This window comes from Otolemur garnettii, unplaced genomic scaffold, assembly GCF_000181295.1.
Source record: "Otolemur garnettii isolate 467f Iridium unplaced genomic scaffold, OtoGar3 scaffold00091, whole genome shotgun sequence".
Classification (NCBI taxonomy): domain Eukaryota; kingdom Metazoa; phylum Chordata; class Mammalia; order Primates; family Galagidae; genus Otolemur; species Otolemur garnettii.
The window spans coordinates 2,953,693-2,968,270 of NW_003852486.1; positions in this window are offsets into that span (position 1 = coordinate 2,953,693).

Here is a 14,578-nt window from a genome sequence, read left to right on the forward strand (position 1 = left end):
TAAATAAAGGGTCTTATTTTTTAGTTATTATTAACACATAGGTAGGAGCTTCCACTTTTCATCTTTTACTCCTTGTGCTGCTCACAAAAGGATCCAGGAAAGGCCTCCTTGGCTTCCATTCATGGGGCAACTCTGTCTCAAGCTCCAGGGAACACCTGCTCTGTACTCAGGTGAGGGCCATGCCAACCCAGCCACTGGGACAAAGATTATGATTATCTTCTCATTCATTTGCCAAAAGACCCCACAAGACATACAGATGCCTCCTCCAGCCTGGGCTATAATTAGTCCAGAAATCAAGTATCTCTGTCCCCTGGAAAGGAAAGCGACTTTTAGGACACCTTAGGGGCAGGGAGGCAGTATTGATGTTTCATTCAATTGGCCCTACCAAGAACTCAAGTGACATGGTGACAGTGAAGATGGTGACATAACTGGACACTTTTCAGAAGGGGCTGAAATGGAGCGGGTCGGAGCCCAACAGCTTGGCATCAGGGCATGGAAAACCTGATCTGGGGCAGCCTCCTCTTCTTCCTCCTGCCTACATGAAGCCACTGAGCTTATATCCAGCCCTGAGTCCATAAAGTCACAGGGCTGCAGTGGTGCTGGGAAGTCTTTTAATCCATCCTCCCACCAAATCCAGAAGACCCTCCAATTGTATCCATGACTATGGTCACAGCTACTGTTTAAACACTGCTGGTGGAAGAAAGCTTATGACCCACAGGGCATAACGTCAAGAAATGTTAACAAATGTTACAAAAAAAAAAGGGAAATTCCATGGCTACACTGTGGACACTGTTGAACCATTCTAATCATTAGAAGTGCCTTCCCCCAAAACTTTCTCACTCTAAAAGCAACCATTTATTTCCATGTTCTGTCCCCAGCACACAAGATTTAATCCCTCCTCCGTATCGTTCCCTCAAATAGCTAAAGAGCCACAGTGTGGAAAAGACCAACATGGGGGAGTTGAGGGACTGGAGGCCCCTCATTTCAGGACCCCAAGAGAAGAAGGCAGACGTTATTTAGGGGGGTTGCCTGTTCGTCATCAAACTCAGTCACCGGGCAGTGAAGCTGCAGTTCTGCCTCAGACCACTGGGTGTCATGACATGCAGGACAGATGCCGCCTGTGTGAGGTCCCTTTGAAAACTGAAACCCTACACACTATGAACAGCAATTTTTACTTAACTTTTTTATTATAACATTACTCAGAGGTACACAAATACAAAATCTATATAATTTATGCTTATCCCAAATGATAAAAGTGTAAAAATAGAGACAAAGCAATAAAATTCAAGTTAATATTAACTTAACGTGGTGGGTAGTGTTATTATGCTGGAACTAAACTGGTGATTTGGGTTTTAATAGAACTAATGTGCATTCCCACGTTTTGGTCCACCGGTTATGGACTTAAGTCTATTTACAACACACATGATGGCCCATCATTTGAGTCCGTTTTAAATTCCGGTTTAAAATTTTTTAATTAATTTTTAAAATTAATTAAAATTTTTAATGGCTCGTTGTTTTGATGAGCCAATACAGTGAAAGAATATAACCCCAGTAATTTGATTCACTCAGTCTGCATTTTACACAACCTCTTGCTGTACTGATTCATTAGAATGCCAATTACCTTTGAAATACTTCCCTGAAAGGCTTATATACAAATACAAACCATTGCAGTAAATATGCCCTTCAGCCCATGAGAGCTACTCAGACCTTGGGGAACAAAACCTATCAGTTCCACTTTACCTCCTGACACCCCCGCCAGATTTGACCCAAGTCAAGAGGTGCAACTGTTTTACCACTGCCAGGGACGTCCTTGTTGTCTAAAGGCCTGACCAAAGCTGCTGTCACTGGCCTCCTCATCAGAAACTACTTACCCCAGAGCCATGAGCTGCATCTCATCTGTGAGGATAAATATGTGGGTTCCCTTTCCTATTCAGCTCAGTTCAAGCCAGCCCCTCACCTTTGGGCTGTAGGGTCTGAAATAGGTCTTAAGCAGAACAGCATAATATTGTAGAACATGACTAGAAATCTGGGAATTCATGCCAGGGATCCATCCACCCCTCACCTCTGAAAATTAAAGTGTCAGAAGGAAGGTGCCATCATTTCACCCAAGCTGCCAGGTCTTTCTCACCCTTCAGCTGCATGCAGCAAGAAACATGAGAACATGGCCAGGCATCTGTTAAGAAAATTCCCAAATATTCCCTGTAATTCCAACATCCCTCCAACATACTGTAATGGGAGCTAACCTGCATGGAGTGAGCATCTCAAGAGTGAAGAATTGCTTAATTTCAAGGGAAACCAAATCTCAGGCCCCCAAGATACCCCCTGCTCTGCCTTTTGTTCCAGTAAAACAAACTTTGTAACTTTTGCAGAGCTGTTCATTCTCACCCAAGAGTGAAGGGTCTGCAATGAGCAGTGTTTGCCAGTATTCTGTCTTCTTTAGGCTCTACTCCTGGAGATAGCAACACCAGTGATACTGGTTACCAAGGTGTTTGCACCTTGCAGAAATGAAAATAAACACACACACACACACACACACGCACGCACACACACAAATACACACATCCACACACACCCAGGGCCTTGCCCTGAGATGTAAGTGTTTACAACAAACTTAGAGAAGGGTCACAGAGACCCTGCTCTCAAAAGGCAGCTATCACAGTCCTTTCTAAATCCACCAGTGTCAACAGCAGGGTAGCCTAACAGAAAGTGTGTGGGAAAGATGCTAAAGGAGAGGCACGGTCTTAGTCGTAATAGCTTTAAGGAAGACCACAGGCTAGATTGTCCCCATTCCCATGTTAAAAGTAGAACACTCCGTGAATCTAATACACAACTAAAGTAAACAAAAGGAAGGAAATACTAAGTATTAAGGGGGAAATAGGTGAAAGAAAATAGAAAAACAATAGATAAAATCAATGAAGCCAAAAGTCGATTCTTTGAAAAGATCAACTAAATTAACCAACCATTAGGTAGGTAATGAAAAGAGAGAAAACTTAAAATTACTAGAATCAGAAAGAAAGAGGGGACATTACCACCAACCTTACAGAAATAAGAAAGGTTAAAAAAGGGATACTATAAAAAAGTGAACACCAACAAATTAGACGACATAGATGAAATGAGCAAAGTTCTAAAAAGACCCAAACTATGAAAACTGACAAAAATGAAATAAGCAACCTGAATAAATCCATAACAAGCAGCGAAATTGAATAAATAACCAAAAACCTAACTTCAAAGAAAAGTCCAGGACCAGATGGCTTTATTGCTGAATTCTACCAAACAATCAAAGAATTAATACCAATTCTTTTACGAAGAATACTTCCCAACTTACTTTTCAAGATGATTATTACCCTGATGACAAAACCAGAAGACATCATCAGAAAAGGACAGACCAGTATAAGCAAAGTGAATCCAGAAAAATATAAAGTAGTTAAACACCATGACCAAAAGGAATTTATTCCAGGAATGCAAGGTTGATTTAACATCCAAAAATCAAACAATGCAACATACCAAATCACCCTGATAAAGAGTACCTGTGAAAAGTCTATAGCTAGCATCACACTTAATAGTGTGGTGATTGGATGATTTCCTCCTAAGGTCAGGAAAACTTAGGAATGTCCAGTTTCATCACTTCTATTCAGCATTGTGCTGGACGTTCTAGTCAGAATAATTAGGCAAGGGAAATAAGTCCTCCAGATTGCAAAGGAAGAAGTAAAACTATCTCTGTTTTCAAATAACATAATTTTCTGTCTAGTAAAGCCTAATGAATCTGTTAAAAAATATTAGAACTAATGCGTTAGTTCTGCAAGCTCATAAAATACTATATCAATACACAAAACTTAATTGTTTCTGTACTTGAAATGAGCAATCCAAATATGAGATTAAGAAACTAAATTTTATTCACAATAGCACAAAAAAGAATATAATATTTAGGAATAAATTTAACAAAAGAAATATAAAACTTACATTCTGAAAAGAACAAAATATTGTTGGAAAGATTAAGGAAGATCTAAATAACGGGGAAACATCCCATATTAGGTATTGGAAGACTCAACATTGTTATGATGGCAATACTCCCCAAACTGATAAACAGATTTAATGCAATCTCTGTCAGAGTCTCAGCTGATTTCTTTGGAGAAATTGACGAGCTGATTCATATACCTGTGATAAAATAATTTAAACAAGGTGCCAAAATCATATCATGAGGAATAAATAATCATTTCAACCAACAGTGCTGAGACAACTGCATAATCTCATGCAAAAGAATGAAGTTGGACTCTGCTCTCACATCATATGTAAAAACTAGCTCACAATAGATAAGAGACATGAATTTAAGAGCAGTACTATCAAACTCTCAGAAGAAAATATAGCAGCAAATCTTACTGCCTTGAAAATGATAGTGGATTCTGAGTTGTACCAAAAGCATCAACAACAAAAGAAAAAATAGACATAGTGAATTTAATTTAAAAAATTAAACATTTTGTGCTTCAAAGGACACATCATTGAGAAAGTAAAAAGACAAACTGCAGAATGGGAGAAAATATTTGCATATTGCATATCTAATAAGGTGATTTTTAGGATATGTGAAGAAGTCTCACAAGTGAACAATAAAAAGGTAAATAACCTAATTTTAAAATGAGCAAAAGATCTAAACAGACATTGCTACAAAGAAGATACACAAATGGCCAATAAACACAGAAAAGATGCTCAGCATCACGTGTCATCAGGAAAATGCAAATCAAAACCATGAAACGCCCCTTCCCATTCACAAGGATGGCTAGAATCAAAAAGTTACATAACAGCAGACGTTGGCGAAGATGTGAAGAAACTGGAAGCCCCATACACAGGAGGTTGGATGTCCCACTGCTTCAGAAGATAGTCTATCAGTTCTTCAAGTGATTGTACAGTTTACCATGTAATCCAGCAATTTCATTCATAGGTATAGACCCGAGAGAAACTTGTGAATGAATGTTTACAGCAGCATTAGTCAGAATAGCCAAATGGTGGAAACAACTCAAACATCAATAGATATTCATCAACATGAATTACAAAATGTTGTATATTTATCCAATGAGGTATTAGAGCAGTACTGAGATAGCTATGACACAGCTGAACCTTCAAAGGCTGTGCTAAAGAAGCTAGTTACAGTAGATCACACCTGTTTGATTCTATTCATACGAAAGTCCAGAACAGGGAAATCTACAGAGACAGAAAGTAGATTCGAGGTTGCTCAGCGCTGGGAAAAGGTGGGGAACGAGGAGGGGCAATAGCTGAAAGGCAGAAAGTTTCTTTTTGAGTTAATGAAATGTTCTAACATTGACTCTTTTGGTGCACATGTCTGTGAATATAGTGAAAAGTACTATACTGTATACTTTAAATGGGTGAAATATACGGTATGTAAATTATGTCTAAGTAAAGCTGTTTAGTTTCTAAAGATTGTAATGGCAGTATAGAAAAATGACTTATGCTTTGGAGACAGACTCAGCTGGGTTTGAATCCTTGCTTCAATATTTACCAGCCTTGTATCTTAAATCACTTTGATTCTCTATGCCTCACTTTTCTCATCTGTAAAGTGGATACATTGATCTTACTCAGAATTATTTGAGCACTAAGGAGATAATGCATATCCATCTCCTTGCCTTGTACTTGGTGAGCACCAGATAAATGTAAACTGACTAAAATACACCAGAGATAATCAACCAGAAGTAAAAACACCTGCAAAGAAATTTTGTCAGAAGAGCAGATTTTGTCATTTGGCAGGGAAACAGCTTTAGAAAATGGGTAAAAACTATTTCAAGGCCCCAAACATGGGGACACCCAGGCACAGCCATTAATAGTAGATGTTCTTCTCAGGTAAGGGTGGGAGCACTGCCCTGTTGCTGAGATTTGAAACACAGCTTTTCATACATCTGCCCATCCTGCAGAGAACAGAGACAATGCTCTTGCCTCCCATTCTCTAGACAGAAGGTCCAAGAGAAAGGAGCGTGGACAGAGAGCAGAACTTCACACTGACGAATGGCCAGAGGCAGCCCTCCCTCAGGTCTGATGAGACTCCGGCAGATCTCAGTGGGTAGAAAGATCCAGCCGGGAGACAGCCCTTGCTGGGAAGGAGTTCTTCCATCACCGGTGTCGGGAGGTTTTGAGGACTTTGTCAATAGACGCCCACATCATTTGCAGCATCCCATGTGTTCTGAAGACCAGTGGGGGAGAAAGATCTTGTCCTTGATGGGGCTGGTGACTCGAGTGATGTTTGTGGGAAGAACAGGGCCGGTCTCTCTATACCGGTCCCAGACGGGAGGGAGGGGCTCTGCCCAAGTAATAGCTTGGCCTTATCTCAGGTGCTATTTTGGTTGGTGAGGTGCTTTGGAGATAGAACCTCTAAAGAGGTAAAGAAAGTAAAAAGAGGTCATATGGTAGGTCTGCCCTGACTGGAGTGCTTTCAAGAATAAGGGGTTAGGAGATTAGGCAGGCACACAGGGAAGGCCATGCTGAGACACAGGGAGAAGACAGCTGTCCGCAGGCCAAGGAGAAGGGCCCAGAAAAAACCAGCACTGCTGACACCTTCATCTTGGTCTTCTAGGCTCTAGAACTACAAGCAAATAAATTTCTGTGTGAACTCCCGGTCTGTGGTACTTGGTGATGGCAAACAGACCTGGTTAACACATCAAGTGCATCAGAAGGGAAGGGCCAGAGCCAGGGCACCTGGCTGCATGACAGATAACTTAAAACCTGCTGACAGCTGTGAGAACCCAGGGCCTCTACCTCCATCAGGGCAGGGCAGGGCCAGCTCCCCAGGGGCCATATGCGCTGCACACGGTCAGCAGGCATTCAACAGGGAACAGCAGGGAAGGTCTTACTCTAGGGACCAGGAGCAGAAGGACAGGCTGGAGGCTGACCCGGTGTCCTTCTGAAGTCCATAACAGACATGGTTGGCCCTGTAAATGGGGAGTAGCTTTCCCAGTGAACAGCCCTGCCAAACTCACCCTCCCCTTGGGTGGGGCCCCAAAGACCTATGGGCACATCTGGGGCTGATGGGGACTGTGGAGCTCACACTCTCCCCTGTGTGGCACGGTGGCTATGGTGTGGGCCTGGTGGTTCAAGGTTGTATTGGATGGACATGGTCTTTCCTTCCTGCTGGACAGAGGAGAGATGCTGGGGACCACGGAGATAGGAACTATGAGGGCAATCTTGGGACAAAGGAAGACCCACAGAAAGGGGCCTGACTAATACGGCTGGGATGTGAGTGTCACTGACACATCAGGGTTAGACAGGAGCCCTGTGTGGTAGCCAGGCAGGGGCACAAGACCAGCTAGCTCTACACTGGAGTCTTTCCCAGCCCCAGAAGGTAATGTATAACCAGGGAGGCGGTGTTCACACCCATGGATGAGAGCAGGGCTCACCACCTGCAGTCACAGATGTGAGGGTCCCCGGCCAAACCGGAAGACCAGCCCAGGCTTCTCAGGTCTGAGCTGGGCTTGAGGCACAGACCTGTTCCTGCCTCACTGTGTGTGAGGTGGTGGCTGTGGTTGGCCAAGGCTGCCTTGCTCAGATCCGAAGGTGGCTGAGGGGGTGAGATGCTGCTGGGACAGGCCCAGCTCCCTCCCCTTCATTGTGGCTGCTCAAGGTCTGAAGCCACATTAGTGTGAGCGACTCATGTCACTAAGGTGGACTTGGATCTGGAAAGACCACAGGTCCGAGAGGCTGGAGACCTGGACCTAGGTCTGGCTCTGCCACTTGCTAACTTTCCAGACCTTGGGTTTGCTGACTCGCCTTTCTGGAACCTCAGTTTCCTCATCTGTAGGATGAGAAGGGGGTCACAGTGGCACCCATGTGCCTCTCGCAGATGATGGCCCCGTGGGTCCATGGTCAGATTCCTCCCATTCTTACCCTTGGGGACACAGCCCAAGGCAGACCTGTCTCCTTGCCATGAGCAGAGGCCCCACTTCAGTGACAGCAGCACAGGGTTCTTAGTCTCAGGCTGACCAGTCACAAGGTGGAAACACTCCCCAGTTGGGACACACAGAAAAAGGCAGCTGTTTCATTTTCTCTTTTGATATTACAGCAAATAAGTGAAACGTACTAGCAAATAATATTAGAGATGCTTTAAAAAATGCCCCCTCCTCTGTGCCTAACCTGAGACTGTGCGTGTACTTAGCATTTTATCTGTGCTCAGTGTTGTTGAGTGGAAGTGATGAAGGTCACCCAGTGGAGTGTCCCGTCTTTCCTGCCATTCTGCCTCACCCCATCCTTCAGGGGTGCATGAGTGTGAAAAAGCTGCTTTGGCCACAGAGGAAGATCACCATCTCCTTGAGAATGATATATAGTCCAAAGTCCTTCAGCCCTTGTCTGGAGGGTCTGGGGTTGCAAATGTGACGTTAGGAGAATGGAGATAACCGGCAGGGACAGGAAAGAGGCCGCCTTAATGGCCTAAGTTTGACCCTGAAGCTTTTTTTTTTTTTTTTTTTTTTTTTTCTTTCTTTCTCCGAGACAGAGCCTCAAGCTGTCCCCCTGGGCAGAGTACCGTGGCATTACAGCTCACAGCAACCTCCAACTCCTGGGCTCAAGCGAGTCTCCTGCCTCCGCCTCCCAAGCAGCTGGGACCACAGGCGCCCGCCACAACGCCCGGCCATTTCTTGGCTGCAGCCGTCATTGTTGTTTGGCGGGTCCGGGCTGGGGACTCGAACCCGCCACCCTAGGTGTACGTGGCTGGCGCCCCAGCCGGTTGAGCCATAGGCGCTGAGACCCTGAAGCTTTAACCCACATCGGATGCAGGCCCTGGGTGTGCTCATAACAGAGGACGTTCTTTTGTTATTTGTTAGTGATGAATCATTCTTGCCTTTGGGTCACTTCCTCACTGCTTTCCACCTCTTCTAAACTTGGTCTATGTTACCAGCCATTGGTGGCCCCACAGGCTCCTCACACACAGCCCTCCCCCCAAACTGAGGTTCCCTTCCTCCCTGGGGTCTCTGAAGGTCCAGCACCCTCCCAGGTTGAAAGTTGAGTGTCCTTCCTGCCTTGACTCCAAAACCAATCCTTTGCCAAGTTCTCCTGTTTCAGCAACGTCTCTCTCTCCATCCTGTCACCTCTGCCCTCCACCACTGCCACAACTTAGCCCATCATCTCTCCCCTGAATTATCAGGACACCATATGGCTCGAGTGTCTCTCAAACGACCATACTGTGTTGACCAATCCACCTGGAGTATCCTCTGACCCTGCCTCAGCCCTGGTCAAGGACCTCAGGGATTTTCAATTATCCCCAGAATTTATTTCAGTGCCTCAGCCCAGCATCATTTAGGGTCACTCACATCCTTGCTACTCAAGTGTGGTCCCCAGACCAGCAGCATCTGCATTGCCCAGGACCACCTAAAAGGTGCTGGCTCACAGGTGCCTGAGACTCACCGAGTCCGACTCTGCTTTCTGAGACTACCAAGCGAATTGCAGGCACATTCAAGTTTGACAAGGGCCATTTTACAGTCTGATTTCTTCTTTTTAAGTGTGTATTATTGGATATATGTTAAATATATATTACAAATACATTACATAGATTACAGCCACCCGTCTCTCTCCTAGATGCCCCACGTCCTGGGCTGCTACTGAGTCTGTCTTTCATATTGTGACTGCAACGCTAAAACAAATGTATTCAATGAGCACGTGTATTCAAAATCATGTCTATAATTGGCTTCAAAAAATGTACTGAAAAGTTTCAGGCCCCTGCTGGTCTCAGTTTCTCCCCAGAGGCAACCACTTCTGTTATTCTCTCTGCTTTTAGATTTTCTGTGGTTACCTCTGTGTTTCTAGGTAATGCTTTCAAGGCTATTTATGGAGTTTCCAATGTGAGCTATCACCTAATGCCTTCCTGCTACTCCTGCAGGGGACATAACTCTTTCCTGCCACCCTGCCCCCTTCTACTCAGCCCTGATTGGAATTGTCCCTTGTACTTCCAGATTTTCTCACCTGTTAGGTAACCCTTGGTTGTCCTCTTATATTTAAGAAAGAACAGGGCTGTTCTGTTGGGCTGGAGCTGGGGAACCCTACATTTTTGAAAGAGAGGAGTTTCCTGAGGCTTCATTACCCACACTAGCTGCCCACATTCTCTCCAGACAGCACAGGGATTTGTGTTTTTGTCTGAGAAGAGCCCTCCTATGTTGATGTCTGAGAAGGACATGCCTGGAGTGGCCAGGGTGGGGGTTGACCACTTCACATGGACCTCCCAGGAGGCTCCTGCTCCAGTCCCCCACCCCCACAGGCCATCTGTCCTCCCGGAGTTCAGAGTTCCTTGCAGACAGCTCCATTCTCTGTTGTGTCCTGGGTGTGTGTTTCTTGGCCAGTGATTCTCACACTTGACCATGCATTGGACACACCAGTCTCACCTGGGTCATTAAAATCCTACTGTCCCTTGGCGTCACCCCAGAGGTTCTGATGTGATCAGTCCTTACAGAGAAGCCCCCATCTCTATCTGAGATGCCCCACTCTCTGGGCTGCTACTGAGTCTCTCTTTCATGTTGTGACTTAAATGCTAAAACAAACAGTTTTAAGAGCTTGGGGAGACACACGCATGTGCTTGTTTCATGAACATCTTGAACACAGAAGCCAAAGCCCAGTTCCAATCTGCACACCCAACCACCCTCCACACACGGCAATTTAGCAAAGCAAACGAACTTGCATGCAAACTCCAAAACCACTTCCTTACACATGTCCCATGCCACTCTTCCCACATCCCCCACAGCTCTCGTGCTATTCTTCTGATAATCTCCAAGCCCAGAAACAAGCTGCGGCTGGGGTTGGGTCAGCACTTGAGACACCAGGCTCGGGCCTGGCCTCTGTCCTGAGGCGACCCTCACAGCCTGGGAGTGTCTCTTCACCCCTTACTATAGTTTGAATACGTCACTCAAATGTCATGTGCTGGAAACAATCTCCACTGTGGAGATTGAAGGGTGACTAAAGGGTGGGAACTCACCCAACTGGATAAGTAAACAGACCATAACCTACTCTTGTGCCCGTCAGAGTTCTGGGCAATTACAGGCAGTTAGTTAACTTCAACAAAGGCAGACACAGAGCTGTGACCGATCCAGCTGTTTCTGGGCTTCACTTCTTCTGCCCATAAATGTTATCTGGCCATCTGGCAACCCCAGAGTCACCCTGAACCTGTTCTGGTTCTAGGGGCCTCCCTGTTTTGCAAATTGTTCTTTGTTCAATTAAATTCTGTTAAGTTTAATTTGTCTAAAGTTTTTCATTGGTCAAGGGAAAAGAAACCACACTCTGTAAAATAATTTAAGGAGGTGTATTCTGAGCCAAATTTGAGGACCATGACCTGGAGCCACACCTACGAAGCCTTGAGCAAGTGGACTTGAGGTGGTGGGGTGACAGTTTGGTTTTATATAGTTTACGAAGATGGGTAATACAGGCGAGGTCATCAATCTATATGGGGAAAACATACATTGGTTTGGCCCAAAAAGGTGGGACATCTGGGAGTGGGAGCTTACAGATTAAAGGTAGGTTTAAAGATTCTTTAGCTGACAGTTGGCTGAAAGAGTTAGGTTCTGTCTAAAGGACTAGGAGTCAGTGAGAAGGGAAGCTTAAGATAAAGGATCTGCTAATAGAGACCGAGTACCAGACAGACTCAAGGGGTTAGTTGTGTATATTTAGAACCTGTGGGCAGGTCTTGCACAGCCTTAGGCCTGTTAGTGAGTCACAGAGAACATCTCTAAGAAGGGGAGGGAGCATGATGAGGCTTGTCTGATCTCTCTCATGGCTAGCAGCTCAGTTTCAGGGATCCCTTGCCCAAGAGGGGGGCCCAGTCAGTCAGTTGCTGAGGGGGAAGCCTTAAGATTTTATTTTCATTCACATTTTTAATATGGGTTAATGGATTAATGGGTTATCATGGCGAGGAACTAGTGGCTTTCCAAGAGGAGGGGGCCCTGAGCAGGTACAGAAGCACACCCAGCCCATCACCATGTGATAGCTGCAGGGAAGAGTCCTCACCAGCAGGAAGGCTGTAACCAGATTCATCCTGCCCCTAGCTTCCATAACTGTAAGGAAATAAATTACTTTTCTTTATACATTACTCAGTTTGAGGTATTCTGTTATAAGCAACAGAAAATGGACATGACTCCCTCCTTGCTCTTATCAGGATGCAAGTCATTCTCAGAAACCCACAGTAGACTTTTCCTTACATGTCATCAGTCATCTGGCAGAGCACGGTCACGTGCCCACCTCACCCCTGATAACAGTTGTGTCTCTAACACCTGAGCCAGCCAAGGTTCTGTAAGGGTTCTGTAAGTGAGAGGGGGTGTCTTTGGAGGAAGACATAGACAGTGTTGTATTTTCTCCTCTCTGTCCCTTCCTTCTCTTCCTTGGGTTAACCAGTTAACCCTCCTCCTCCCTCCGCATGCTCGCTAATTACTTCCCTCTTGTACGCTGTTATTTTCTCATCCTCTCTTTCCTCCATGTCACCCATCTGGTTGATTCTGTTCTTTGCAGTTTTTAATTCTACAAAAGGATTACTTTTTCTATTCCATCAGTCTTGTGCAAGCTGTTATTCCTTTCCTTCATTTTGGAAAACCAAATAATTGTGTAAGTCTTGCATTAGTTTTTTCTGTTTTTCCATATCCTTGGTTGAAGTCTTTCTAGTTGGTTCTGCTATTTGCCTCCAAATAGCAGACTCTGACTCCTTTGGTTGCCCGATGAGGGTCTGGCCGCCTGTCCCTGTCAGCCAATATGCAGAGAAAGGGATAGATCCACCAAACTTTATCTGCCAGAAGGCCGGGATTCCAGATGACACCAAGAGTAAGTAGTCTCTCCAAAACTGTTCTGTTCTTCTCTTTCCAAACTTACAGTTTTATACATAAAAGTTCAAGGCAAAGATCACATTAACTCTTACTTTCAATAATAATCAGTTTAACTCAGTGACCTATTACAACATACCAGTTCGAAAGTTAATCTCCTAAATCAATCCACTTAAACTACTCAAGATAGGTATCTCTGAGGTGGGAGCTAAATTTACAAAACAGAAAGAATGGGAGACAGGGAGTGCCTGACTCCATCTTTCTCTCACTACATAAGCTTTCACTTTTGACTTTGCTTTGTTCGTTAGGGCATTGTTTAAACCCTTAGCCTTCTTTCACATGAGTGAAAGACTTGATAAAACAGTTCCTCTGTCCCATTACACTGTACTGGCCATGTGATATGACACCCTTGTTTGTTGGCCTTTGATGAAGTATAGATGAAAAGTTCCCTCAGCCCATCCACTCTCTCCTTATTATTGATTCTAATAATAAGTAGATTATATGCACTAAGTGGAGATTTCAAAAACGCTAAAAAATGTTTATGTTTTTCAGGGGGATAAAACACTTTTACAGCTCTATCAATTGGCCCCTGGAAGACTTTTGGTTAAGAATAAGATTAACAACAACAACAAAAAAAAGAATAAGGTTAACTATCTTGAACTAGTAAACAAAGACTTTAAATTAATCAAGCTTTTACATGACATAAGTATGTGGACCAGCATTTTTGTTCTTGTTGTTATAGTTGTCACTGTTGTTTGGCAGGCCCAGGCCGGGTTCAAACATGCCACCCCCCTGTGTATGTGGTCGGCACCCTAGACGCTGAGCTACAGGCATCGAGCCATGAACTAGCATTTTTTATATTAAAGTCTAAAAAGATTAAATATAGAACTTTATGTAAAGCTAGTTTTTTCCTTGAATTCCAACATCGGTGATTTGGTTTCAGCCAAATAAAAACATCTGTCACATTACATTAAATTTGTAGGTTTGAAAATTAGTTTAAATAACAGTTGCTTCATTGTTTCAATTTTTATTTACATCATATACATTTTTTAGTTTATAAGATAAAAGCTATATCCAAGACATTTATACATAGTTTTATGTTTGTATACCTTAAAGTAACATTGTAATAAAAGTAATTTAAATCACTGTGTGATGAAAATTCTTTTCTTTAAATGAGATTTTTTTACTATAAAGCAAATTTTTATAAGAAGTAAGGGTAAAATGAATTCTTGATAAGCATAACATAAATACCAAACTGACAAAGCATAAAAACTACAGGAGAATTTTATTTATGAATAATGACATAAAAATCTCAAATAAAAATATTATCCAACAGTATTACAACTGGCTGGCATGGTGGCTTACATCTGTTATCCTAACACTCTGGGACGCTGAAATGGGAAGATCGCTTTAGCTCAGGAGTTCCAGCCTGAGCAAAAGCGAAACCCCAGTCTCTACTAAAAATAGAAAAATTAGCTAGGCATTGTGCCTAATTTAGGGTGCCTGTAATCCCAGCTACCTGGAGGCTGAGACAGGAGGATCTCTTGAGCTGGGCTGACACCACTGCACTCTAGCCTGAGCAACAGAGTGAGACTCTGTCTCAGAAGACAGAAAAAAGAATCATATATCAACTGGAGCTTCTTCCAGTAATGCAAGAAAGGTTCAACATTAGGAATATGTGAAAAAGAGAAAAGCAATATAATATATTCACAAATGCTGAAAAGGAAAAAGTGATATTTGATGTTTTATTTCTGGTGAAATTTTTGATAAAATAAGAATACATGCAGACTTTGTCAACA